The 25,476-nt window shown below is 46.7% G+C and overlaps 1 long non-coding RNA gene across 1 annotated transcript in view; it reads left to right on the forward strand.

The window, feature by feature from the left end:
- Positions 1–2,728: 2,728 nt before the first annotated feature.
- The window catches only part of LOC136835026 (uncharacterized), a 51,468-nt gene continuing 28,720 nt past the window's right edge, over positions 2,729–25,476 (forward strand). Inside the window, exons 1-3 of the long non-coding RNA XR_010851959.1 lie at positions 2,729–2,916; positions 20,271–20,336; positions 20,613–20,833. This is a non-coding gene — a long non-coding RNA (uncharacterized lncRNA). The remainder of the gene's footprint in view (positions 2,917–20,270; positions 20,337–20,612; positions 20,834–25,476) is intronic.

Here is a 25,476-nt window from a genome sequence, read left to right on the forward strand (position 1 = left end):
TCTTAGCCATGTAAAATAAGTCTAATCCTTTGGGCCAGCCCTAGGAGAGCTGTTAATCAGCTGAGTGGTCTGGGTAAACTAAGATATACTTTAACTCGAGGAGATGGGGATATGTTTTGTTCGAATTTATCCCGGAATTAGTAGCAAAGACTCAGAATCCATCGATCCCGCATGTCGGATTCGAGTCCTTCTCGACCCCCTCCATACAGGACTTTGTAGGTAATGAACCAGATGGGATGCTGCAGTGCTCCCTTAAAAGGACTTGGCAGCTCAGGCCTGACCTGGGCATCAATGACTTTTTTTTTACCACTGGCAAGACCAAGAAAGAAGTGTCCAAAAGCACAATCTCTTTCTGGCTTCATGAGACTATCAAGCGAGCATAGGCCTACTTGACGCCAAACGAAGATGACTCGAGTACGTTCCGGCCCAGAGTTCACAAAGTCAGGGACATTGCTCCGTCCCTCACATTCAGGAAGAACCATTTGGTGCATCAGGTGCTGAGAGCAGGAGTGTGGTCACGTCAGACATGTTCACCTCCTTTTACCTAAGGGACATTGCCCACAGGTCCTTGGACACCTTTTCCTTGGGTCCTGTGGTGGCTGCTCAACAAGTCGTGTAGCTTATCCAGTTCCCTTAGCAGGACAGGTAGCATCTGGTCTAAGATGTACGGTTGTAGAAGTGAGATTGAGTGTGTGTGACTGGCCTCCCTCCTTTCCCTTTCTCATACCTCTCCTCTTATGGAAGGCAGAGGGTAGGTTTGTCAAACGCCATGTGCTGGATGGACACAGATGCAGGTGAATGATCAGCCATTCTATTTTTTTTTTTCATTGTTATGATTTAATGGAAGGAAGTCCTGCCCTCTCTCTAACAAGGGATTGGCAATAAAACTAACCCGTTATTTATCTAAGCTTTATTGTCTCGACATGGTGTTCCAAGCCTTTTTTGAAGTGATGTTACTTTCACACCCATCACTTTGAAAAGCCCAGAAGTCTGACACTTTAGCCACCCCTCATTCTGATACCTGGGCTAAAAGGCAAGTGGTTGCGGCGCTGAGCAACTTTGCGAAGGGAGGTGGTGAGGGTACCACGGCTTCTCCCACCGGTAGTTCAACTACCGAACAGCCTTGCTGTGTGTAGAGTAGCCTGCTCCGGCTTGCGCTGAAGGTAATTCCCATGTAAATAGCTCAGGTTTTTATGTTAGGAAAAGTACAAATTACTTCCAAAATTTGCCATTTTGTAAATAATTGGAAATTATAGTACACCCTAAACTATTTTGCTTTTTGTGTACATAATTCCAAACCTAAATGTAAAATATCTTAGGTGGACGGTTGACATTTCAGGAGGAGTAGAGAGCAATTTTACTATTTATGCTTCGGTGCTGTTATTGTGGTGTCCAAATTGAGCAGTACAATCCATTAACACTCTATATTATGAATGCTGTTCTGGGTGACATGCTTACAATTCTGAAAAATATTTTACAGAGACTAAGCAACCATATAACCAAATTATAGCCTATCTGCTATTTATGGATTTTGTTTTATAAGTTTTAAATGACTTAATCAAATAAATGCAATCTGAGTCACTGCAATTAAACATTTTACAAATTTCTGTTGTTTCAGCTCGTGAAACAAGTTTGGAATGCCATCTTAGAAAGGGTTATGTTGATTAGACACCACTACAGAAAATAAAGATCAGGGAACCTGGAACTCCAAACCATTGGAGGAAATGTACCTTGGTATCAAAGAAAGGATTGAGCCGAGATATGAAGTTCTATATGAAATAAAAATTGAAGTATTTTAGGGTAAATAGTTCGGATTTTTTTTATGAAAGCTGCCTCTCAATTTTACAAAAAAAAAAAAAAAATTGACTCGGATGTAATTGGATAATGATTAGCTTCCTTAATTCATCTGGTGTCTACGTTTGTCTATGGAGTAAAATCTGATATCCGGAGTGTTGGCACAGAGTCGAGATTGCGTAGTAATTACCTTGCAAGACTTGACATCATGTTAAACCCGATATGACACCATAACTATCCTGGAGTAAAGTAGCATCAATTAGGCAAATGGACAATATATTAATGTTTACAAGTTTATCAAACTTTGGTATATTTACACCACTAAAATTTTTTAGTTGACAGCAATTTCCCTAATATATACAGGATGAAATATAAATAAAAAATAGGTTATTTTCTGAGAAAGGCTGGTTCCATACAAAACAAACGGTAAGAAATACATCATGCTTTGAGTTTACCATAACAGCCGGTTTACTGTAAAGCGCAAGGAAGTCTGGAAGTGATATGGCAACCCCAAAAAATGTAAGAATATTAATTTTATCTTATTTGAAACATTGATTTTAATTGGACATGTTAATGGGAGCAAAGTAACTTCTTTCCTTCTCCTGTTTTGTAGTCCAAATGAATTAACGGTAACCGTTTTGATTTTATGTTTTGTAAAGTAAGTTGTATACTTCTTTATTTTCGCTTTTTGTAGCGACTTGGGGAAATACCCTGTTTTATTGTGGTTGTATTCATAATATGAAAGTATTGAATGAATGCTCTTTAATGTGTCCGGATTTCATCATAATTATGTGCAAATGCACGAAAAAAGTGTTTATGAATGAAGAAGGAATTCTGCAGATTTATTTTATGATTTTATTTCGTATCTATAGATTTTTAAAAAGAAAATATTCAATTTTTTTAAAAAAGTGTCTGGCAACACTAAATCTGTTATGTTGTGTCTCTAAACTTAAAACAACGGCGACGATTCGGAATAGGAAAAGCTACCATACTTTTTTCCGGAAAATATTTAGTGATGTTTTAATCATTCAGCGAAAATTACTCATCGATGTGTATTGTATAAGTTGCAGAGATACATATTACGAGGTTGAGCTTCAAGTTTTCGAAAAAGACTCGATACAGGTGAAGCCCGACTGACCTTTTGAGTTTGTTAAATTGTCAGAAAATGTTGCCAGGGTTGGTCACAAGTACACTGACCGTTATCCAGACAGGGTTATTAACTAGTCCAGGAAATGTAAATATTTTAATCTGAATTGACATGTAAGTTTATAGCATAGCAAAGTGTGTATTTTATACCATAGGCTGGCCTTAATTAATGAAAGAAATGCCCTGGCCTCCCTTGTTAAAGTTTGTCCTAGCTATACCCAGTGAATATGAGAGGAGTAGGTTTTATTACATTTCCAGTTATTTATATTTTACAGTTGGAAATAGCCTATATTTCAACACCTTTACATAAGGAGTAATAAAAAAAATCACCTAAGGATGCTGCTTTTCACAGGCAGAGTAGGGTAACTAATCTGTATATGGTAAAGTTAATAGATGCCTTGTGCGCACACAGGCTATTTGTGTAGATTTTATAGAAATAATTACCCATCCATATGTAATTATTGAATAATATCACAAGGAGAAAAGTGAAATACAAAAAGCGGGAAAATATGGTATGATATTTAGCCTACAGGGATAGGCTATGTCCAAACTTAACCTTAGGTGCTGAGTCCCACCTGCAGAATGGCTGGGAGCTGTGTTATCCAGCCCCCACCCCCTCTCAGTTGTTCTATGCATCAATAGTAGCCTAATTAAGACATACAGTATATCCTAACCTATCATAGGGTACAACATCCTACTTCATACGTATGTGGTGTCAGTGCAATTTTGGGTTGTTTTCAATATCCTTTGTGGTTCTGGGCCGTAATCCCTCTTTGCCATTGAGAGATGAAGTAATGTTTTATTGCCTTACTTATCCAAAGTGATCACGATCAGTTGTGATAATTTGGGAGAAGTCCGATCTGATTCACAAGGAGTAGATGAAGTACTTCAGCGTTACAATTGACACTATTACAGTAAGAGCCTAGCCATTAGAAACTCAAATTGCCAATTCAGGGAGATTTCACTGCTTTCTGGTCCCTTGGGAACAACCTGCTCAGTGTTAGCAAGCCCTACTTGGGCACTTGCCTCTGAAGAAATTACCTTCATATGGATTTGGACAAGTGATGTCTGAAACTGGGATGGTCATTCACAGTCGACCCCCCAATGCTCTAGGTTCCTTGGACAGATGATTTGAAAGGGGGACCACGTGTGATAGTAAGTTGGAGGAACCTCCTAACTAGTAGGGGTTTCCCTAAGCGCCGCCTCAGTAGAGATGCTTCTGTGTTTAAACGTATTGAAGGCGGGGTGGGTGCTGCACCTGAATGGCTCTTTTGTCTCAGGTGTGTGGCACTGGGAGGACTCTCACCTGCATGTCAGCACCTCAAGATGGTGTGAGAGAGATGCGAAATAATGAGCAGGAAGACAAGTACTGCTGATTTATTGATGAAAACTAGCTGCTTATAGAGCGGGATGCGGACGTCTGCGTAGTTCATAGAGACCACTGGTACAAAGATTTACAGGTGACCTGAGGTCAAACTAGTTCCTTAAAAAAACAGGACAGGTTCATACAGAGAACATAGTGATCAACAATGTCTGACAAATGAAATAAATAACTTGTTACTTGTACATAATACATGATTGCTTAGAAAGACAACATACACAGTTTATAATTATGATGATAAATATATATTCCGATCGACCTTAGGTTGTGGAAAGGCACCGCAGAAAATGGGATCTTCTCTACAGAGAACGCGTTGAGCGGGGACTTTACAATACTCCCCCACAAGATGGAGGTAACATCTGATTAAACAAGGTATCTGCTGGGGCGATGAAGGGGGCCTCTCTTTCTTGATGTCAACTGGAGAGGGTGGTCGCTTTCCCCGATGTCCTCTGCAGTGGTTTGTTAGGGTGCCTTTCCATCAGGTTTCTGGGTTTTCCGGGGATACCCTCGCCTCCTTCCTGCAACCGGGGTTGTTTGAGGGGCTGCCGTATCCTGCAGGAGATCTTGGGGTCCACCTTCATTGCCCCCTCTAGGAATGTGGGTTTGAGGTGATGTATTGACACCCAGTCTTCCTGCCCATGGATGGATATCCGGAATGCCTTCTTGTTCCTTTCCAGAATAAGGAAAGGACCCCTGTAGGGCCTAGTCAAGGGTGGGCGTACGGCGTCGTCCCTGACAAAGACGTGGGTGGAGGAGGACAGCCCGGGGGGGCATGAAGGGGGACATCCTGTTGGTGAATGTCTTTTGGCAGGGGGCGAACTTTCCAACTCTGCCTTGGAGCCTCTGCATTCCTATGTTGTCCCTGTTCTCTGCGATGAGTTCCCCCGGGACTACCAGAGTCTCCCCATAGACTTTTTCCACTGAGGAGGGGTCGCCGTTGGCTCTGGGGCAGTCCTCAACCTGAGGAGGACCCAGGGCAGCTGGTACCTCCAGTTTTCAGAGGAGCAACGAGCCATGAGGGACGCCTTCAGAGACCTGTGGAACCTTTCCACCATTCCGTTGGCTGCAGGGTTGTAGGCGGTGGTGCTGTGGTGAGTGGTCCCCATTAGATGTGCCAGGGCGGTCCACAGCTTGGAAAGGAAAGCAGGTCCCCTGTCTGTCGTTATGTCGTCTGGGACACCGAACCGGCTGATCCAGGTGGAGAGGAGGGCTTCTGCGCATGCACTGGAGGTGGTTTCTTCCATGGGCGTAGCTTCAGGCCACCTGGTGGAGCGGTTGATGACTGTCAGTAGGTATCTGGCTCCTCCTGAGGGGGGAAGAGGTCCTACTACGTCAACATGCATGTGCCCAAAGCGTCTCTTTGGCTGGGGGAATTCGCCCACTTCCGATTCGGTGTGCCACCCCACTTTACTTGTCTGACACTGCATACATTGTCTTGCCCAGGCTGTTGCATCTTTCCCTATGCCGTGCCAGACAAACTTCTCCATCAGCAGTCTGGTTGTTGTCCTTCCGGAGGGGTGGGATAGGCTGTGGATGATGTTGAAAACCAGCCGACGTTTGGAGGCGGGTACCAGGGGGCGGGGGCATCCAGTACTGACATTGCTCAGTAATGTTGATCCTCCTGAGCTGAAGGGCACGTCCTTCCACTTCAGCAACGTGACAGCTGTGCGGTAGGCTGGGGTCTCAGGGTCAGCAGTGTGTTCGCAGGAGAGGTCCTCGTAATCGATCCCGAGCTGTAAGGAATCGATCTCGATTCTTGAGAGGGCGTTGGTTACCGGGTTCTTCCTGTGTGGGAGGTATTTGATGGTGCAGGTGAACTCCGCGATGGCTGCGAGGTGCCGCTGCTGCCTAGAGGACCGTGCGTTGCCCAGCTTTGTGAAGATGTGAACCAGCGACTGGTGGTCGGTCCAAATTGTGAAGGGCGTCCCCTCCAGGAGGAACTTGAAGTGCCTTACTGCCTGGTATGCTGTGAGGAGTTCTCGGTTGAAGGTGCTGTAGTGGGACTCGGCGGGGTTTAGCCTCCTACTGAATGGGCTGAGGGGTCCCTCTGATGACCTGTTCCAGGACTGCTCTGCAGGCTATGTTGCTGGCGTCCGTCGTCAGCTGGAGGGGAGCGCTGGGATCCTGGTGGGCCAAAGATGTTGCTTTGGCGAGGGACGCCTTCGTCAGGAGAAAAGCCTTCTGCTGGTCGGTGCCCCACACTAAGGTCTTTGGACGTCCCTTGAGGACCTCCATCAGGGGGAGCCATGGTGTGAGCAACCCCCTGGATGAATCTTCTGTAGTAGCTGACCATCCTGAGGAATTCTTGTCCAGCCCTGATGGAGGTAGGGGTGGGAAACTTCTCGACGGCTTCGACCTTCGACGACGTTGGGTGGACGCCTTCCAGGGATATCTTGTGGCCCAGGAACTCTACCTTCTCGATGCCGAAGGTGCATTTGTCAAACCTGTTGAATGAGGCCATTCTCCTGCAGGCACTGCAGGACCATCCGGATGTGTCGCAGGTGTTCCTCCTGGGATCTGGAAAAGATTAGGATATCGTCAACGTAGCAGATGCAGAAGTCCAGGTCTCCCAGGATGCTGTCCAACAACCTCTGGAAGGTTGCGCCCGCATTCCTCAGGCCGAAAGTGGAGAAGGTGAAGACGTAGGTCCCGAAGTGTGTTACAATGGCGGTTTTGGGGATGTCCTCTGGAGCTACTGGGACCTGAAAATAAGATTTTAGTAGGTCCATTTTGGAGAATGTCCTGGCCCCGTGGCAAGAGGCCGTCCAGGTCCTGCATGTTCGGCAGGGGGTAGTGGTCCGGTTCTGTTGCCAGGTTCAGTTGCCTGTAGTCGCCACAGGGCCTTTAGGTGCCGTCTGCTTTCTGCACCATGTGAAGAGGGAAGCCCATGGGCTGGGAGCCTTTTTGCATATGCCCATCCTTTCCATCTCTGCGAAGGCCTTTTTGGCCTCCTGAAGGTGCTGCGGGGGAAGCCGTCGAAACTTCACGTGCGTCGAGGCGCCCTTCGTCTCAATGTGGTATATCCCTTGTTTGGCCGGAGTCCCAGGCATCTGGCGGAGCTTGGGTTTGAAGACCTCTGGGAACTCCTTCAGGAGGGAACCATACTGGTGGGGCATGATGGAACAGATGGCGGGTGCCCTGGGGCCTGGTGACAAGGGCAGGGACTGGCAGGACTGGGTGTCCAGCAGGTGTTTGTGGCTGACGTCGACTGCCAGACTGAAGTGGGCGAGGAAATCCGCCCAGGAGTGGAGTCCTGATGAACTCCCAGCTGTACCTCCAGCCAAGGATGGAGATTGACAGGAGCTTGGTGGCATAGGAGAGGATGCAGCCATCAGGCAGGTATTCGGTCTGGCGGTCATCTGCGGTCCTCTCCTGAAGGTGGAAACACCGAATGCATGGCTCCAGTGTTGACCAACATCATCCTGCCAGAGAGCACGTCGCGGATGTAGAACCCTACTGGTAAGGGGCCCCTGGGTATTTTTGTTGTTGCTGCCACGGCGGGCTTTGGGGTTGGCCACCACCACCTCCGTTTTTTTGAAGGGAAAAAAGGGCAGGGGACTTCGCACCTCTGGGCAGATCTCCCAAACCTCCGGTGGAAGTAGCATAGTCCCGGCCCTTCCCTCTTCTGCTGGTGGGACAACCTTTTCTGCTTAATGGAGTTGACGGGCTCCGTGGTGGGGTCCTCCGGCAGGAGGCAGTTGGCGGAGTGTGAGGGTGTGGTCGCCCTCTTGGCAGGGTGTTAGGTCCTCAACCGTGATCTGCCCCCTGGACCTCTGACAGTAGCTGCTGCAGGAAGATCTCCCTCGACAGACTGATTTACCTTGCACCTGCCGTTGCTGTCAGTCTCAGGAAGGAGGAAGTCGTCCTGGAGGGCGTGCCACACTTCCAAGAGGTTTCCCTCCTGCCTGGGGTCGAGGGCGCGGGCAGCTCTCTCGGAGACTGGCAGGGAGCAGGTCTCGATGAGAGTGGATTTCAGTCCTTGGAAGGTGGCAGGGGCTGACGTTGTCATCAACCAAGGGGCGATCTTATAAATCTCCTCCGGGAGGGCGTTAATGGCAATGTCTGCCTTCAACACCTCATCAGTCAGGCCTGCTATTCTGAATTGCCCTCGACCCTGTAGAACCAAGATGCTGCGTTCTCCCTGGTGAATGGCGGCAGCATTATGTTAAGGGAGGTCTTTGGTTGGTCCGTCAGGGGGCCATTGTGTCAAGTGGCGGTACTGGTGTGGAGGTGCACGCGGGAGGGGTTGCGAGAGGGAGGTGTCTGCCTCCGAGAGGTTCGTAGTAATTTATACGTGGTTGGGAATGTCTCCGTCCATGCTCTTTTCGCGCTCTCACTTGGAGTGTGTGGGAACACTCACACCAATAAACGCTGGGGGAGCGTGCTGTGTGGGTCCGCTAATGACACTGGCGACCTGCCGATGAGGGTCGGTTAACGCCCGAACACTTTGTTAGAGCGCTGTAGTTAGTCTGTTAGGGGCGTGGATTAGGTTCATTGGGCCAAGACTTAGTCGCTGTTTGGGTCCGTTAATGGCTTCCGGGAACCACTCTGGGGGTCACCAATGTGAAAGAGGTGCGAAATAATGAGCAGGAAGACAAGTACTGCTGATTTATTGATGAAAACTAGCTGCTTATAAAGCGGGATGCGGACGTCTGCGTAGTTCGCAGAGACCGCTGGTACAAAGATTTACAGGTGACCTGAGGTCAAACTAGTTCCTTAAAAAACAGGACAGGTTCATACAGAGAACATAGTGATCAACATTGTCTGACATATGAAATAAATAACTTGTTACTTGTACATAATACATGATTGCTTAGAAAGACAACATATACACAGTTTACAATTATGATGATAAATGTATATTCCGATCGACCTTAGGTCTTGGAAAGGCACCACAGAAAACGGGATGTTCTCCACAGAGAACGCGTTGAGCTGGGACTTTACGATGGTGCAGCTGACCAGCCGTCTGTCTAGACAGACAGAAAAGTGCAGGAACCAACTACCCCTTCTCACCTATATGAGCCATGATTTAGAGACAGTCTCCTCCCTCCCCCACCCAGTTCTTCGTTGGGCGAGTCGGTAGAGTTGTCGGCTAGCACTCGTGGTCGGTTGGGTCGGCCATTCGCGAAGGAGTGAAAATTTATTTCTGGTGATAGGAATTCATTTTCTCGATTTGTCTTCTGCTGTCTTCCCTTCCTCTACAAGGTCAAGGGGTCGAGAATCGGACAGACCTCCGTTGGCGAAGGAGGAAGGGAAAGCTGCTTCTTACCCTTGATGCCCTTGGACGTCCTGGGACTGCCTCCTTCGAGAAGAAGGCGGTGGGTCTCCATGGCTCATCTTCCGACCGCCGGATTGAAACCGGTCGCATAGCTCTGGGTTTGTGTTTCGGGCTTGTGAGCGCGCGAACCTCGATTTGCGATCGTTCGGTCTAGGAGTTCCACCTCAAGACAGGGAGCTGCCAGTGCTCGATTAGCGAGCGCTCCGGTCTTTCGAGATTCTATGGAATATTGAGTATCCTGATCTGATGGAGAGATTTTCTCTGACTCGGTTCGGGGATCTGAGAGAAAGGGCTGAGACACCCAGGTGTCTCGGCTCTTCCTGCCAGCACTGTAAGCACTCCCTGAGTGCTTGCCAGTGCTCGGTCTGGTTCACAGCCTGGTGTCTCGATCCTGTTGGTTCGAACATCAGAAGAAGCAGGGAAGAGATTCCCTTCAGAGTACAGGACAAGGGACTGACTCTCTTCGGGAGACAAGTTTCTCGTTGGCTCTTAGCGGGAACGATTCGCATTACTCCTGTGGGATCTTGCGTTGGGGGCTGCGAGCGCTGACCCTCTCGAGGCACGCCACCGTTGCCAATCTTGGAAGTCTGTGTCTAAGACTGGTTCTGTATGGCTCTTTCAATCTGTAGGAAACTGAAAACAGCGCTCCCGATTTTTAAGTCTCGCGGGTAGCTCGAATTTATGAATCGGCGCTCTCACAACCGAAAGTGCAGAGAGACACCCAGGTGTCGGTTGTGTGAACACCCGGGTGTCTGGGTGCTGAGACACTCAGGCGCGTCTAGTGCGAGGCGCCAGTGTCTCTCGATACTGCCACCAGCTGCTTGGTTGCTAGGCGGGGCTTCATTCTTGTGTCTTGAACTTTAGGAGTTCGAGCATGTAAGATAGCAGACACAGGAATTCCCCTTTGAACCCTCTTCTTGAGGGCCTCGGCCTCGAAGGAGTTGGGATTCAGGAAACTGCGGTGTTCACGGCAGACAAGTTCCGGCCTGCCAGTACCCGACTGTGTTTGTGATCGGCTCACGGCTTGGCGCTCGGCCTGGTTGCGCTTGCGAGACTGGCTCGACGGCTACGGCGCGCCCAGACTGGCTCGGCTTGCCAGACTGGCTCAAACGCCCTGCCTGCCTCCCCAGTCCACCGCGCCACCAGCCAGCTGGGTTGCGTTAAGTGATCGGCTGCGGTTTGGTGCGGCTCAGCTCAACCCTACTCCAGTTTTCGATTCGGGTTCTCGGCTATGTTAGGAGTGAACTTTTGCTCTTCCCAGGAAAGCCGCTGCCCGCGGCACAAGTGCTCCTCTTCCGTGTGGCAGTGATCTCCTTCAGTTGATTATCGCTCACGATCCGCCTCTCTACTTATCTTGCGGCAGGACGAGGTAGGGATCTCTTTCTCTCACCTGTTCTCTTCTCCTCAGTTTGTTCCGAGAGCGCAGAATGGACAGAAGGCTCAGAACTTCTTGGTCGGCTGCCTAGCGTGCTTTGGGTGTTGGTCCCCAATTCTCTCATAGTAACCAGGTAGCGAGGAGAGGGTTTAGTAGAGATCTGTCAGGTCTCCACTCCAAGGGAGAGAGGTAGAGTTTCATGTAAGTGAAGCTGTGAGGGTTTCCTCTTCAAGTTCTGATTGCCCCTGTGTTTGGAGAACTAGTGTGTGAATCTATGAGATCCCGGGACAGGACACGCTCCTCCAATGAATAATCTTCATCACTCTGTACAGTTCCTTAGGGCCAAGAGTGTGGGGACCGCTACGGTCCTGGTTTCTGAAGCGTTCTCGACCTGATGAATTCTTTTCTTGAAGGAGTTAATTCAAGTCAAGACGCCAACCTTCCCCTCCTGCCCTCGACAGAATATGAGATTCTTCTTGCCTCCGGAGGTCTTGCCGACCTACCCAGTTTTTGGGCAATTCTGGTGCTAAGAAGAAGGACTTTGTCCTAATTCGGATCTCCGGTTTCGTAAGTCCCAAGTTGGCTCGACCCTTAGGAACGAACCTTTACTTGGTCCTGCCTTTCTCTTTCAGAGATTTGCCAGATACCTCGGTAATCAAGGTTCGTACCAGGGCACTGCCTTGTCCTTTGGACAATGGCCAAGACCTTTGGGTCTTAGTCATCTCAACTCGACATTGAGTTCAAGCCAGCCCCCCTCAACTCCTTAGCTAAGAAGTCCCAGGCTTCAGAAGAAGATTGCAACTGCTGATGCCTGGACAGAAATGATACTATCGAATCTCTGGAACTGGCAGCGACATTGCCGAGACCTGGGAATGGATTCCTTCAGAAGTATTCATTTCCCTTAGGTCTCAAGCAATGCTTCCCATTGAACCTATCCTGCCTCCTCTCCCATGCTCGATTAAAAATACCAACCCAACTAGAGCTAATTGAAACAATTGCCCTGTCATCTTGCAGAAGCTTCCCCATGGTGGAGAATGGAAATCTGCTTCCATTCCTCCGTCCTTCTCCTCTTCAGTATGAAAGAGTTGAGCTAATGCTTGATTGAAGAACCTTCAAATGTCTTATATTCCTCATCTTGTGTCTGCAGATTGCGATTGAGGAGTGGCTATGGTAAGACAGCTGTGTGAAGGTGTGTGACCGAGATGGTCTTCATTCCTCATCACCGTCCTGGGCTCAGGGCAGCCTTTGCAGCACGTCCGAGAATTGCGGACAAGTTTGCAGCACTCACTGGTTTCATTGAACAACAAAACCACAGTAGTGGCATTTGTTGACAAACAGAGGTAATAATTTTCCCCTGTTTCATCTACGACATTTGCAGGTACTCGAGTATTTGTTCTATTTCCACGCTCGACAGCTCAATTAACCAGAAACTGATCCCTGAGTAGGGGATGTATTGGTAGGCAAGCTTGGCCTCGGGTTTGAGTGATCGGGACGGAACATGCTGCTCACTCTTTTCTTCACGAAGATTCATGCAGAGACTGCTCGACTGAGAAATCCCTACCATCTTTCTGTTGCCTCCCTGCACAACAAGTCGGTAGTTTTTCTCGCTCCTTCATACCAGACCAGGGGCCGCTTCGGTGAGGCATGCTGTCTTTTTGGGTAAAACGTGATATCTATGTTTTTTCCCTCCGTATTTGTCCGTTCACTAGGGGTTCACAAGCATTGCTCACCCCAAGTTACAGACAAATATTTGAAGACTTCGCCTTCATCCGACCTGATTGCTGAGGCATCGAGAAGAATTCCACTTGACCCAGCCTCCTGTAGCAGCTACACAAGAAGCGGTTCTTGAGGCAGTACATCCATGTGTGTTCAGGACTGGGAGACCTTCCACCTTTCCTTGCAAGCATGGGCTTTCTTGCCGAGCGGCAACGGATATAGCTTGATGTCTCTTGAAGTCCTCTGCAACACTGTCCCAGGGACTGGATCCGTCTTTGCTGGCGGGTGTCGTTGTGGAACTTCTTCTCGGAGTCAGGGTTGCTCGTCAGAATCTGGACTTCGTCTTCTCCGCCCGAGGGTGCTACTCTCCCTTTCATTTATTGAAAAGAATGTAGGCCCTTGCGGCCTAGTCTTCTATCTGGAAGTAGCCTTACCGTCTCCTCAGTCGAGAGTTAGCTATGGACGAGAAGCACAGCTTCGATCGTGCTGTCCCAGGAACTGTTCCTGGGTGGCATGTGACTCTCGTTTAGGGTTCCTGTCTGGGCTCTGTACATGCCTTACAAGAGCCATCGGATAGAGATGTGCCCTCTTAGGACCATCTCATCTTACTCCAACCTTAGCATAGAGGATGGAAGAACAGGGATGAGGATCATACCTCGACTCCTTCTCAGATGTCGTCAGGTGTACTCCGAATCCGCCGGCATCTACTGTGGTTCGAGTCCTTCTTGTTCCCCTCCTCCTTGGACTTTGTGTGTCGATGATCCATCATTAGATTGCTATCCTATAGGGAGCTGTGGTATTTTCCGAAAGGCTCGACATTTCCCTAACCTGGATAATAATCAATGTTTTTGCTAGTACTGTCTCTCCCAAGGAAAGTATCTGAGGACACATCTTCACTCCTGACTTTGTGAAGTGATCAAAGGAGGTGCTCGACGGCCCCAGCGACAACGATGCAGTACCTTCCATCCGAGAGCTCACCCAGTCTATGACGGTCCATCCTCACTTTGAAAGTTTCTGTTGGTCCTGGAAGCAATACTTACCTGCAGTCTTGTCTTCTTCAACCGGTCCATGCCCACAGGCCTGGAATACTTGCACCTTGGCTCTCTCTGGTGGCTGCTCAACAAGTTGTGTTATGTACAGCTCCTTCAAGAGGATGCATCGCCTAGGTGTTAGTTCTGGAAGTGAGAAGGATTCCGAGTGACTGCTCTCTTCCTCCTCCTTCCCATCTTCCAACTTCTCCTTAGGGATATGAGAATAGGATTCCGAACCAATAGCTGCGGAACTGGCACTGATGCGTAAAAGACTACACATCAAGCACCCGTTCTATTTTCTTATAGAATCCTTAGAAGCAATTCCGCTCCTTCCTCTAGCAAGGAGGAAGGAGAGACTGGCAATAAGGAACCCCTATCTTAGCTTTCCCTTACAGCCTCCGACTCTAGATCCTTCCAGCCTATTTCGTAGGAGTTACGTTTCCTCACTCATGCGAAAGAGTCCAGTATCTGACATTTGATCTTGCAGTTCCTACACTCCGATCAATATGTCAGAGGCACGGTACTCCTCCTTGCTCTTTCGACCAGGAGGAAGTAACTTGAAGTATTAGAACTCCAGTCAGTTCAGGAGACTCCTCAGATTTCCACTCCAACAGTGAGTCTTACCGTAATGTAAAATTGAAGCGGTTTATATCGTGTCAGAACAAATCACAGTTTTTGAAAGTAAATTGTATTTTCCTAACTATGCAAACCTAAGGTCCTTTTACGTATACTATGCCACCTCATGCCACCCCTCAATCTGAACCTGGACTGAAAGGCAAACTGGAATGTTTACATCTGGGCAGGTGGGTATTCCCCGCCTACCTGGTGGTAGTTACTGCCCAACCACCTTGCTCAAGAGTTTAACAGCCGTTTCAGCCCTCGCCTGAAAGTAATTCCTAATGTAAAGGACCTTAGGTTTGTATAGTTAGGAAAAATACAATTTTCTTTCAAAAATTGTGATGTTGCATCAGTGACCAGTCACTGGGCAGCTCCTCCTGGTCTCCTGCTGCAGCTGCTGTGATCACTCCTGTTGCTGCTAATGACATTCCTATAGCTTCTGCTGTCCATACCGCTCTCGTAGCTCCCTGTCTCAGCTGTCCTGATAATGCCTGTTGCTACTCCTGGCCATTTCCGTAGCCCCTGCCATCCTGGACTGCTCCTGTAGCTCCTACCTCGGTTGTCCTGATTGCACCTGTTGCTACTCCTGGTGTTCATGTCGTGGGCCACTTCTGTTATTTCCTGCCTAGCTTCCCTGGAGGTTTTGATGCTTTGGGTGCTCATTCGTGAGCCGCTCTGAGTGCTTGAGATTCTGTGGAGTATTGAGTATCCTGATCTGGTCTGGAGAGTACTCTCCCCGGCCCAGTTTGGGAGCAACTTGAGAGAAAGCGCCGAGGCACCCAGGTGTCTCAGCTCTTCCTGCCAGCACTACAAGTGCTCCCCGAGTGCTACCAGTGCTCGGTTGGGTTCCCAGCCTGTTATCTTGATCCTATGGGTTCGAACACCAGAAGAAGTAGGGAAGAGGTTCCCTTCGGGAGTTCTGCGGGACTTCTGAGGAACTGTCTCTCTTCTGTGAGGCAAGTTTCTCTCATTGGCTCTTCCAGTCCTTGGGCAGGAACCGATTCCCATTCTCCTCTTGGGTCTCATTGCCAGTCTTAGAGGTCTGCACCTAAGAACTGGTTCTGTGCCTGGCTCTTCTTGATTTCTTAGGAAACCGAAAGCAGCTGCTCCTGATTTTTGGGAGTCGCATAGATCGCTCGAATTCTATGAATCATGAGCGCTCTCCTGGTGAGGGGCACAGGACGAGAGAAAGTGCTGAGACCTTGGTGTCTCGGTGCCAAGATGCCCAGGTGCCTCGATACTGCCCACCAGCTGCTTCGGTTGCTTGGCCAGGTTTCATTCTTGGGTCTTGAACCTTAGGATTTGAGCATGCAGGATAGCAGACACAGAGTTCCCCTTTAAACCTTCTTCTCAAGGGCCCTTGGCCTTGAAGGAGTTTAGAGTTCGGGAAATTAGCGCTGGTTCCTGGCAGAAAAGTTCTGCCCTGTCCAGTTCCGATTGCATTCATGCGATCAGCTTGGCTTGCTCGGCTTGCTCACCCTGCCAATCCCCTGGTCACGTTTGCAAGACTGGCCTGCCTTGCCCTGCTTGCCTACCAGTCCACCGCTTACCACCCAGTCTGGATTGCGTTTGCATGATCTACTCGGTTCGGTGTGGCTCAGCTCGGCCCTGCTCAGTCATCCAAATCTGATTCTCAGCACTGCTCGAGTGAACTTTCTGCTCTTCCCAGGAAAGTGCTTTGCCACAGCAAAAGCACTCTTCTCCCCCCGTGTGGCAATAATCCCCTTTGGTTGATTATCGCTCACGGTCCACCTCTCCTGCTGGTCTTACTGACAGGACAGGTAGAGGTACTCTTTCTCCTCACCTGTTCTCTTTCCCTCTCTGTTGTTCTGAGAGGCGCGAGACGGACAGAGAGAGCTCTGATGAATGTCTTCCTTCGGAGTTTGGCTGCCTGGCATGCTTTGGTTGTTGGTCCCCCGATTGTTTCATAGTCCAACCAGGTAGCCAAGGAGGGTTTCTTGGGTCTGCCAAGGTCTCCTTCCAGGGAGAGAGGCACAGGAGTTTGACACTTCGGAAACAGCGAAGGTCTTACTCTTCAAGTTGTGATCGCCATCGTTTCTCGGAGAACTTTGCGCTGATTTGTTAGTGCGAGGATCCCCAGGACAGGACTGTGGCTCCCCCAGTGAATAACCTTCATCACTCGCAACCCTTCCAATTCCTGAAGGGGCCGAGAGTTTCGGGGGCCGCCACAATCCTTGCTTGCGAGAGCGTTCTTGATCAGATGAATACTTTTCCTTGGACAAGGAGTTCATTCAGGTCAAGACACCAAGCTCCTCCCCTGCCTCGACAGAGTATGAATTCTTCTTGCCTTGGAGGGGTCTTGCCGACTGCAGGTCGTTCTGACTCTGCTTCATCCGGACTGGGTTTTCTCTCTTCTTCTTCCCTTGAAGGGTATTCTCTTCCACAACGAGAGGCAGTGATCTTGGAGGACACCACCAGACAGTCTCCTGATGGATCCACAATCCTTCACTTTTAGGCTTTCTCTCCTCAGATACGACCATTCCTGGAGAGAATCCCTGCCTTCTGGAGACTGGTCTTGTCTGGGGGTGGGTCCTCCTACACCAGGCAGCAATCTGGGTAATTCTGGTGCTCAGAAGAAAGACTTTGTCCTAATTCGGATCTCCGGTTTTGTAAGTCCCGAGTTGGCTCAACCCTTAGGAACGAACCTTTACTTGGTTCTGCCTTTCTCTTTCAGAGATTTGCCAAATACAATGGTAATCAAGGTTCGTACTGGGGCACTGCCTTGTCATTTGAACAATAGCCAAGACCCATGGGTCTTAGTCTTCTCGGCTCGACCTTAAGTTCAAGCCAGCCCTCCTCAACTCCTAAAAAGTCCCAGGCTTCAGAAGAAGATCGCAGAAACACACGGCCCTCTTCTCCCTTCTGGGAAAGTGCGCATAACTGTTTGTCTTTCCCCCCTCTTTTCCATAAGGAAGGGGGCAGAAGGGAAGAGAGAAAGAAGTATCGACTGGGCAGAAGTTCTACTGCAGATGCCTGGATGAAATGATACTTGTCAAGCCTCTGGACCTGGCAGCAACATTGTCGAGATCTGGGAATGTATTTCATCAGGAAAAGTACCTATTTCCCTTGGGTCTCAGGAATTCTTTTCATCAAACTTCTGTCCCGCTTCCTCTCCCGTGCTCCCAATTCGGAAATGCCAGCTTAGCTAGAGCTAATCATCTTGGTATCCTGTCATCTTGCAGAAGCTTCCCCATGGTGGAGAATGAAGGAAGTCTGCTTCCAGTCCTCCATCCTTCTTTCCTCTTCAAACTATAGGAAAGAGTTAGGCTAATGCTTGATTGAAGGAACCTTTGAATATGCTGGCATAATCTCCTCACGTCACGTGTCTACTCCTGGGTTCACTGATCGAGGAATAGGCGCACACCTGTAAGACTTTTGTCTTGAAGGTGAGTGACCGAGACAATTAGTAGCTTCTCATCAACATCCTGAACTCAAGGCAGCCTTTTGGCCTTCTGAGAATTCAGGATGAGTTTTGCGACACTCTGGTTTCGTTGAACAACAAACCCATGGTAGTGGCATATGTTGACAAACGAGGGAATCGTTTTTTCCTCCTGTTTCATCTGTCGACATTTCCAGGTACTCGAGTGTTCTATACTGCACTCGATAGCTCATTTAGCCAGATACATTACCGGTGAGGATTTATTGGTAGGCGACCTTGGCCTCGGGTTTGAGTGATCGGGAAGGAATGTGCTCTTCACTCTTTTCTTCACAAAGATTCACGAAGAGACTGCTCGACTGAGCGATCCCTACCGTCTTTTGTTTGCCTCCTGGCACAGTTTCATTAGGGGTTCACAAGCATTGCTCACCCCGAGTTACAGACAAATGCTGGAAGACTTTGCCTTTTGCCTGACCTGATAGCTCTGCTTCTGAGGCATCGAGAAGAGTTCTCCCCGACCCAACCTCCTGTAGCAGCTACACAAGAAGCGGTTCTTCAGGCAGTACATCCCTGTGTGTTCAGGACTGGGAGACTTTCCAGCTTTCCTTGCAAGCATAGGCTTTCTTGCCGAGTGGCAACGGATATAGCTGGATATCTCTTGAAGTTCTCTGCAACACTGTTCCAAGGACTGCATCCGTCTTCGCTGTTGGGTCAGTCAGCTCAGAGTCGTTCATCAAGTCTGGACTTCCTTGTATCCTTCGCCTAGGGTTGCCTCTCTCTGTTTCAGTTGTGAAGAACATAGGCCCTTGTGACCTAGTCTTCTGTCTGAAGTAGCCTTTTTCTCCTCAGTCGAGATTTAGCTACTGATGAGAAGCTTCTTTGGTCTTGCTGTCCCAGGGAACTGTTCCCTGGGTGGCATATGACTCTCGTTTAGGATTCCTGTCCCATGCTCTGCACTTGCCCTTATGAGAGCCGTCGGACAGAGATGGTGAAGGTGATCAATACCTTGACTTCTTCTCGGATGTCGTAAGTGGACTCTGAATCCATTGGCATCTATTGTCAGGTTTGAGTCCTCCTTGTTCCCCTCCTCCTTGGACTTTGTGTCGATGATTCAGATCAATTGTTACCTTGCCCTATTAGGGAGCTGCGGTACTTTCCAGGATGTTGTTAACATTTTCACTAGTTTCTGTCTGGTCTTTCTCCTGGTTTCGTGGAAGGTGGTACTCAGAGCTGGCGACAACGATACTGGTCTCCACCTGAGCTCCAATGGCATCCCTCGCAGTCCAGAAGTTTCTGTCTCTGGAAGCAAGATGTGGTCTCATAGCCCACACTCTTGTCTGCTGCCTTCGGTCTTGCCCACAGGTCCTGGCAACCCTTTTTTCCTTGGTCCTGTGGTGGGTGCTCAACAAGTTGTGTTTTCTTATCTGGCCTCTTCAAGAAGACAGGTAGCATCTCGCCTAAGGTGTTGGTTCTGGAAGTGAGAAAGATACCGAGAGTGACTGGCCTCTCCTCCTCCTCCTTCCTTGTCTTTCTACTTCTCCTCTCGGATGAGAATAGGACTCAAACCGACACTTGCTGGTGTCTGATGCAGTAAGACTAGACATCAAGCACCTGTTCTATTTTTCTTCTAGAGTCATAGAAGCAATCCCGCTCCTTCCTCTAGCAAGGGGAGGAAGGAGAGACTGGCAGTAAGGAAAATCCTGTCTCGGGTTTTCCATACAGCCTCGGACTCTTAGATTCTTCCTAGCCTGTTTTGTATGAGTTATGTTTCCTCACTCTTTCAACCAGGAAGTGTAGCCCAGGTGTGCAGAACTCCAGTCAGTACAAGAGACTCACTCAGATTCCTCCCTCCAACCAGTGAGTCTTCCTAATGTGAGGAACCAATGGTTTGTATATCGTGTTGGAAAAAATTACAATTTTTGAAAGTAAATTGTATTTTTCCTAACTGTACAAACCTGAGGTCCTTTAAGTTATGTTTTTATGCCTGCCTCATGCCACCCCTCAATCTGAACCTGGGTCGAAAGGCAAAGTGGCATGTTTACATCCGGGCAGGCGGGTATTCCCACCTACCTGACAGTAGTTACTGTCAACCTTACTAATTTCTAGATCCTCTAGGATTAGTTTCACTTATTAACAGAGTTCCAGGAAGGGGCACCTTGTTCAAGTGTTATCGTTTTTTATTTAGACTGAAAAGAAGCCAGTGAACTCCAGCAGGTGGCACTGGCCAAAGAGAAAACTAAATGCAAAAGACAAATCGACATAAAACGATTGTAATGCCACTAACACAACACGAACAATATAAATCATAATATGCTAACAGTTACTGCCTGGCAGGCGGATATTCCCACCTACCTGACAGTAGTTACTGCCTAACCACCTTGTTCAAGAGTTTAACGGCCGTCTCAGCTTCACTTTTCCTAAAAAGGACCTCAGGTTTTTATAGTTATTTCTACTTTTAAAAATTGTGATTTCTATTGCAGTGATTCTTGATTATCAGCCAGTTAATTTGTATTAATGGGTTTCTTTGTTAGTAGATTCCAAGTTGGTGATGGTTCATAGGAACATGTTTGGAAGTGATAATAGTTGAAGATCCTTGGCAGGTATGTTGCATTTAGTATTTGAAATTTTTCAATTGAAATGGTGATTGTTATTGTTTAAATAGAAAATAAAACATTTTTGAGAAAAGGGGATGAATAGTAGGAAGTTTAATTACATATCTCAAAAACCTAAGACTAATAACTGAGAATAGCATGATAATAAAAATATACTTTTTTTGTTTGGTAAGGCTACTGACTGGCTCTAGCATGTCATGTAATATTTACCTGAAAAAGGAACTTACTGATTTTTAATCACCATCATACTTTTCTTCCCCTGAGGTAACACCAAGGCTGACAAAAGAACAAAGTTACGATAATCAACTACTGGGTCACAGAAGTCATCTTGGGATTTTATAATGATCAACACTGGATAAAGACCATATGCTAGATTTTGTGAAGGTCAACACAGGATGATGATCTTTGTTAGAATTACTGAAGGAGGTTTACACAGGATAAAGACCATTTGGTAGATTTTGTGATGAAGGTCAACATAGGATAAGGTACAGTATATTTATTACAAATGCATCATATCATTTAAAGGTAATTAAGTACATAGCTGCTCATCTTAAAAATTGAATCAACTCTATTAAGCCAAAAATTTTCTTTGTTTTCACTTTCAATACATTGACGAAATCTTGACTGTGACTATTATCTATAGCCCCCAGATCTTCCAGTCATGTGGATCTTAATTGCCTTGTTCATGAGAATTCCCCTGGAGCTTGTATTCACTTTACCTCCTGGACTTACCACAGGGCTTTTAAATCCTTTGTACAGTCATGCTCAAATGTGATGCAGCATGATTTTTTTTGTATTGTCCAAAATCTCAGACTCAACATAATGTTGCCAAGTATTGTTAAACTATATTTTTATATAAGTAACTCTTAACTACATTATTACGTTTCATTTATCGGCAGAACCCTTTAACGCCAAGCCCTATTTACAAAAACGTCTCCCCGATGCCTGGTTCGGTGTGAGTTAGCGCTTTACCGGAAAAAGTTTTTTCAAAAATCACAGCACTACTTAGTTTTTAAGATTAAGAGTTCATTTTTGGCTCATTTTTTTGTCATTGCCTGAAGTTTAGTATGCAGCCATCAGAAATGAAAAAATATCATTATCATATATAAATATTGGAATGTATGACCTCGTATATAATTGTATACAAATCACGTCAAGCAAACGGCAAGTTAAAAGCTAATGAGTTAATTTTTTTAGTTGTATTGTACACTAAATTGTATTGTACACTAAATTGCGATGATTTTGGTATATAACAAATTTTAAAACGATCAAAGCAACACAGAGAAAATATTATTGATGCATGAATTTGTAACGCCAATACGTAAAAAAAGTTTTTTCAAAAATTCACCACAAATCGGAATATTGTGCTAGACTTCCCGTTTGTTGAAAAGGAAGCAATTGATTGGATATTACTAGACTGTAATGTTTTAGCTTACAATTGCAGTTTTCGACCATTTCAGTCGAGTTAAAGTTGACCGAAAGTCCGAATTTTTCTATTTATCGTGATTTATATGGAAATATTTCAAAACCGATAAAAGCTAAAACCATGAGTTATTTTTTGTTGTATTGTACATGAAATTGCGCACATTTTCATATATAAAACTTTATGTAATGACTAATATAAAGTGGTGCAAATATTACACAACGAGACGAAAGAATTTCTGAGATGTTGAAAAATTCACCATAAATCGAAATATTGTGCTAGAGACTTCCAATTTATTGCAAAATGAAGTTAAACGATTGAATATTACTAGAATGTAAGAGTTTTAGCTTACAATTGTGTTTTTTTACCATTTCGGTCGAGTTAAAGTTGACCAAAGGTTGAAATTTTGGAGTTATCGTGATTTATGAAAATATTTCAAAACTGATAAAAGCTACAACCATGAACTATTTTCTGTTGTATTCTACATGAAATTGCGCACATTTCCATATATAAAAGTTTATGTAACGACTAATGTAAAACGATGCAAACATTACAACAACATGACGAAAGAATTTCTGAGATGTTCGCCGAGTTAATAGACATAAGGAAAAAAACTTTTTTTCAGAAATTCACCATAAATCGAAATATTGTGCTAGAGACTTCCAGTTTGTTGCAAAATGAAGGTACATGATTGAATATTACTAGAATGTAAGAGTTTTAGCTTATAATTGCGTTTTTTTACCATTCATCGAGTTAAAGTTGACCGAAGCTTGAAATTTTGGCAGTTATCGTGATTTATATGAAAATATTTCAAAACTGATAAAGCTACAACCATGAGTTATTTTCTGTAGTATTCTACATGAAATTGCGCACATTTCCATGTATAAAACTTTATGTAACGACTAATATAAAACAGTGCAAACATTATGACAACGTGTCTGCCAGCGCGGACGTATCTCCTAGTTTTTTGTCGTTTCTGCCAGTTGACAGCTTAACATGGTTGTTGACTTCAGCTTTTATTTGTCGTAGTTTTTGGTGAAGTATTCCGTGTTTTGGTAGCGATTGCGCTAATTGTATTAGCTTATTTAGCATGGACTTTTGCTTTTCATGAAAATGTCTGACTCTAGTTCTAGCAGTAGGTTTTGCAGCAAAGGCTATACAGTAATATCAAATTCACTTCTATAAGTTGTTACTCTCATACCATTTGTTGTCAGTATAGAGGACAAACTTGCTCTTCAGTCTTGACTTGTGACGAATGCAGAGAATGGGATCAGGGGAAATGGAAGACTTTAACTAGTTACTTAAATAAACTTCAGAGTAACAGATGTAGGAGAGCGGTGGCTAAGGCCGAAGCTAAGAATTCAGTTAGTCAGGGTTCTCCTATATTGCATGCCCTTCCAACTCCTATATCTGCATTTTCCCCTTTCACCAGTCCTCCGACTTTACCTGTGACTCCTTTATCCAACTTCCAAACTTCCGAACCCAATGCCATTGCCAATCAGGAAGCCAGAATGGACCAGAAATTTGGTCCCTTAGTTAACACTGTAGCTCAAATAGGGGCCTCAGTGAGGGACCTTATGGATAAGATTAGTGCCAGTGATGTCGGTGCAAGTGTTGTGTTAGTGGAGGAGGTGGCTACTTGTCCCACCGATGCTCCTAGACGAAGGTCCCTGTTAAACTCCCCTAAACCTGGGAGGAGGCAAACTGTAAGTCCCAGGGAGGTCGGTGGGGTTTGCCCAAAGGTAGTCGCCTCCTCAACCAAGCCTGTTAATCGAGATTCCCAGGACTCGGCGGGCAGCCACTGGAAAGGGGTCCATATTGGAGTTCATGCCCTTTTGGCGAGTGATTCAGATTCGGGATCCGACGAAACCAAGTACAAAGCGAGTCAGAAGTGTGGCTGGCACTTCAAATGTGCATTCAGGCCACTGAAAAGGCCAATATCTGCAGCTGAGTCTGAATTTCCGATCCCGTGCAAGCAGAGCAGAGATTGGGATCTGAGTCCCAAATCTTCATATAGTTTCTGGGATGATCCATCTAATGTGTCGCCTGTAGTGTCTGTGTCAGAGCGTCAGTTTTTGTTGCCCAAGCGGATCTCTAAGAAACACGAAGATCGTGCTTTATGATCCAAGGGATCCAGTTTAGTGGGATCTGGAGGAGTCAAGTATCTAGTGGGATCAGAAGGATCCAGATATTTAGTGGGATCTGAGGGATCCAGACATCCATTGGGATCTGAGGGATCCAGTTGTCCAGTGGGATCTGAGGGATCCATTTGTCCAGTGGAATCGGAGGGATCCATTCATCAAGTGGGTTCTGCAGGATCCAAGGGATTCAAGCACACAGTGGGATCTAGAGGATCCATTGCGCCTGTGGAACCAGATCAACATGTAGTTCGCACACAGTCGTCAGTATGCGATCACTCCCCTTCCAAGCTGATACCAAATTCATCCAGGCATCCGGCGCCACACTCCACCATTTGTCTGGTTCAGGATCCAGCTTTGGAACCGATTAAACAACACTTAGACAGTATTATGGATCTTTTATGCAAACCAACAGTGTCTCAGGAGCCCAAGGATTTGACACTCTCACCCATTTCGTCTGCAGAAGAGGATTTAGAACAGGATCAGCCTGCTTTAGCCTACGCTTCTCTTTTGAAATACTTCTTGTTTTGCTTCCTGGACTTCGTTTTCCCAGCAATTCCCTCTTCGCTGGATTCCTCCATTATGATGAAACAGCCTACGGAAGCTTCTAGGCTGCCTAAGATGGTGCTATTGCCCTCGTCAAAGAAAGCTCTGTCAAGCATTGAGAGCTGGTTGACAGAAAACAAGAATACGGGGAAAGCGGTATTCTGCACTCCCCCTCCTTGCTTATCCAAGAGGAGATACTTATCCTATGTGACTGGGGAAGTGCTGCCATTGGGAGTTACTGCCTCCTCCGAAGGGGATTTCTCCAGTTTAATTGGCTCGTCATGGAGATCTGCCTTCTCATCCAAGATCTTATTTACCACTTCAGAACTCGAGCATTTGACTACGGACATCTTTAAGGTCTTCAAGATCTTAAGTTTTCTTGACTGGACTGTCGGCGCCTTAGTGAGGAAAATAGAAGATTGCACCTCTCTCCAAGATAACTTTGCTACAGATTGGCTGGGAGTATTCTCATGTGCGTATAAAGCGATCAGGGATGGATCCCAAGAGCTGGCATCATTGTTCACGGTGGGAGTACTTAGGAAGCGAGGACAGTGGTGTTCATTCACTTCCAAAGGGGTCACTCCCTCCCAGAGATGCGCACTTCTTTTTGCACCTTTAAATCAACATGGCCTCTTTCTCAGCACTACAGTAGAACATATCGCAGCGGAGCTACAAAAGAAATCCATGCAAGACTTGCTGGCCCAGTCCACCAAACGTCCGAAGGAATCTGGACATTCCTCATCTTCCTCATCATTTGCACCTAGAATGGTTTCCCCTCTACAGCATGCATTTCAAGGCGGTAGAGGGAGATTCCAACCCCATTCCCGAGCATATTCTAGGTCCGTTCGACCAATCAAGAAGTCAGCAAGCAAACCTTCCTCTTGCAAGTGAGGATACTATCCTCTGGGTACCAGTGGGGGCCAGGATTCTACAATTTTGGACCAAGTGGAAGGACAGAGATGTAAAACCTTGGGCTTTGGAGGTGATCAAAGTAGGATATTCTATTCCATTCAGGGAGAAA

This window comes from Macrobrachium rosenbergii, chromosome 54 (genome assembly GCF_040412425.1).
Source record: "Macrobrachium rosenbergii isolate ZJJX-2024 chromosome 54, ASM4041242v1, whole genome shotgun sequence".
In the NCBI taxonomy this organism is placed as follows: domain Eukaryota; kingdom Metazoa; phylum Arthropoda; class Malacostraca; order Decapoda; family Palaemonidae; genus Macrobrachium; species Macrobrachium rosenbergii.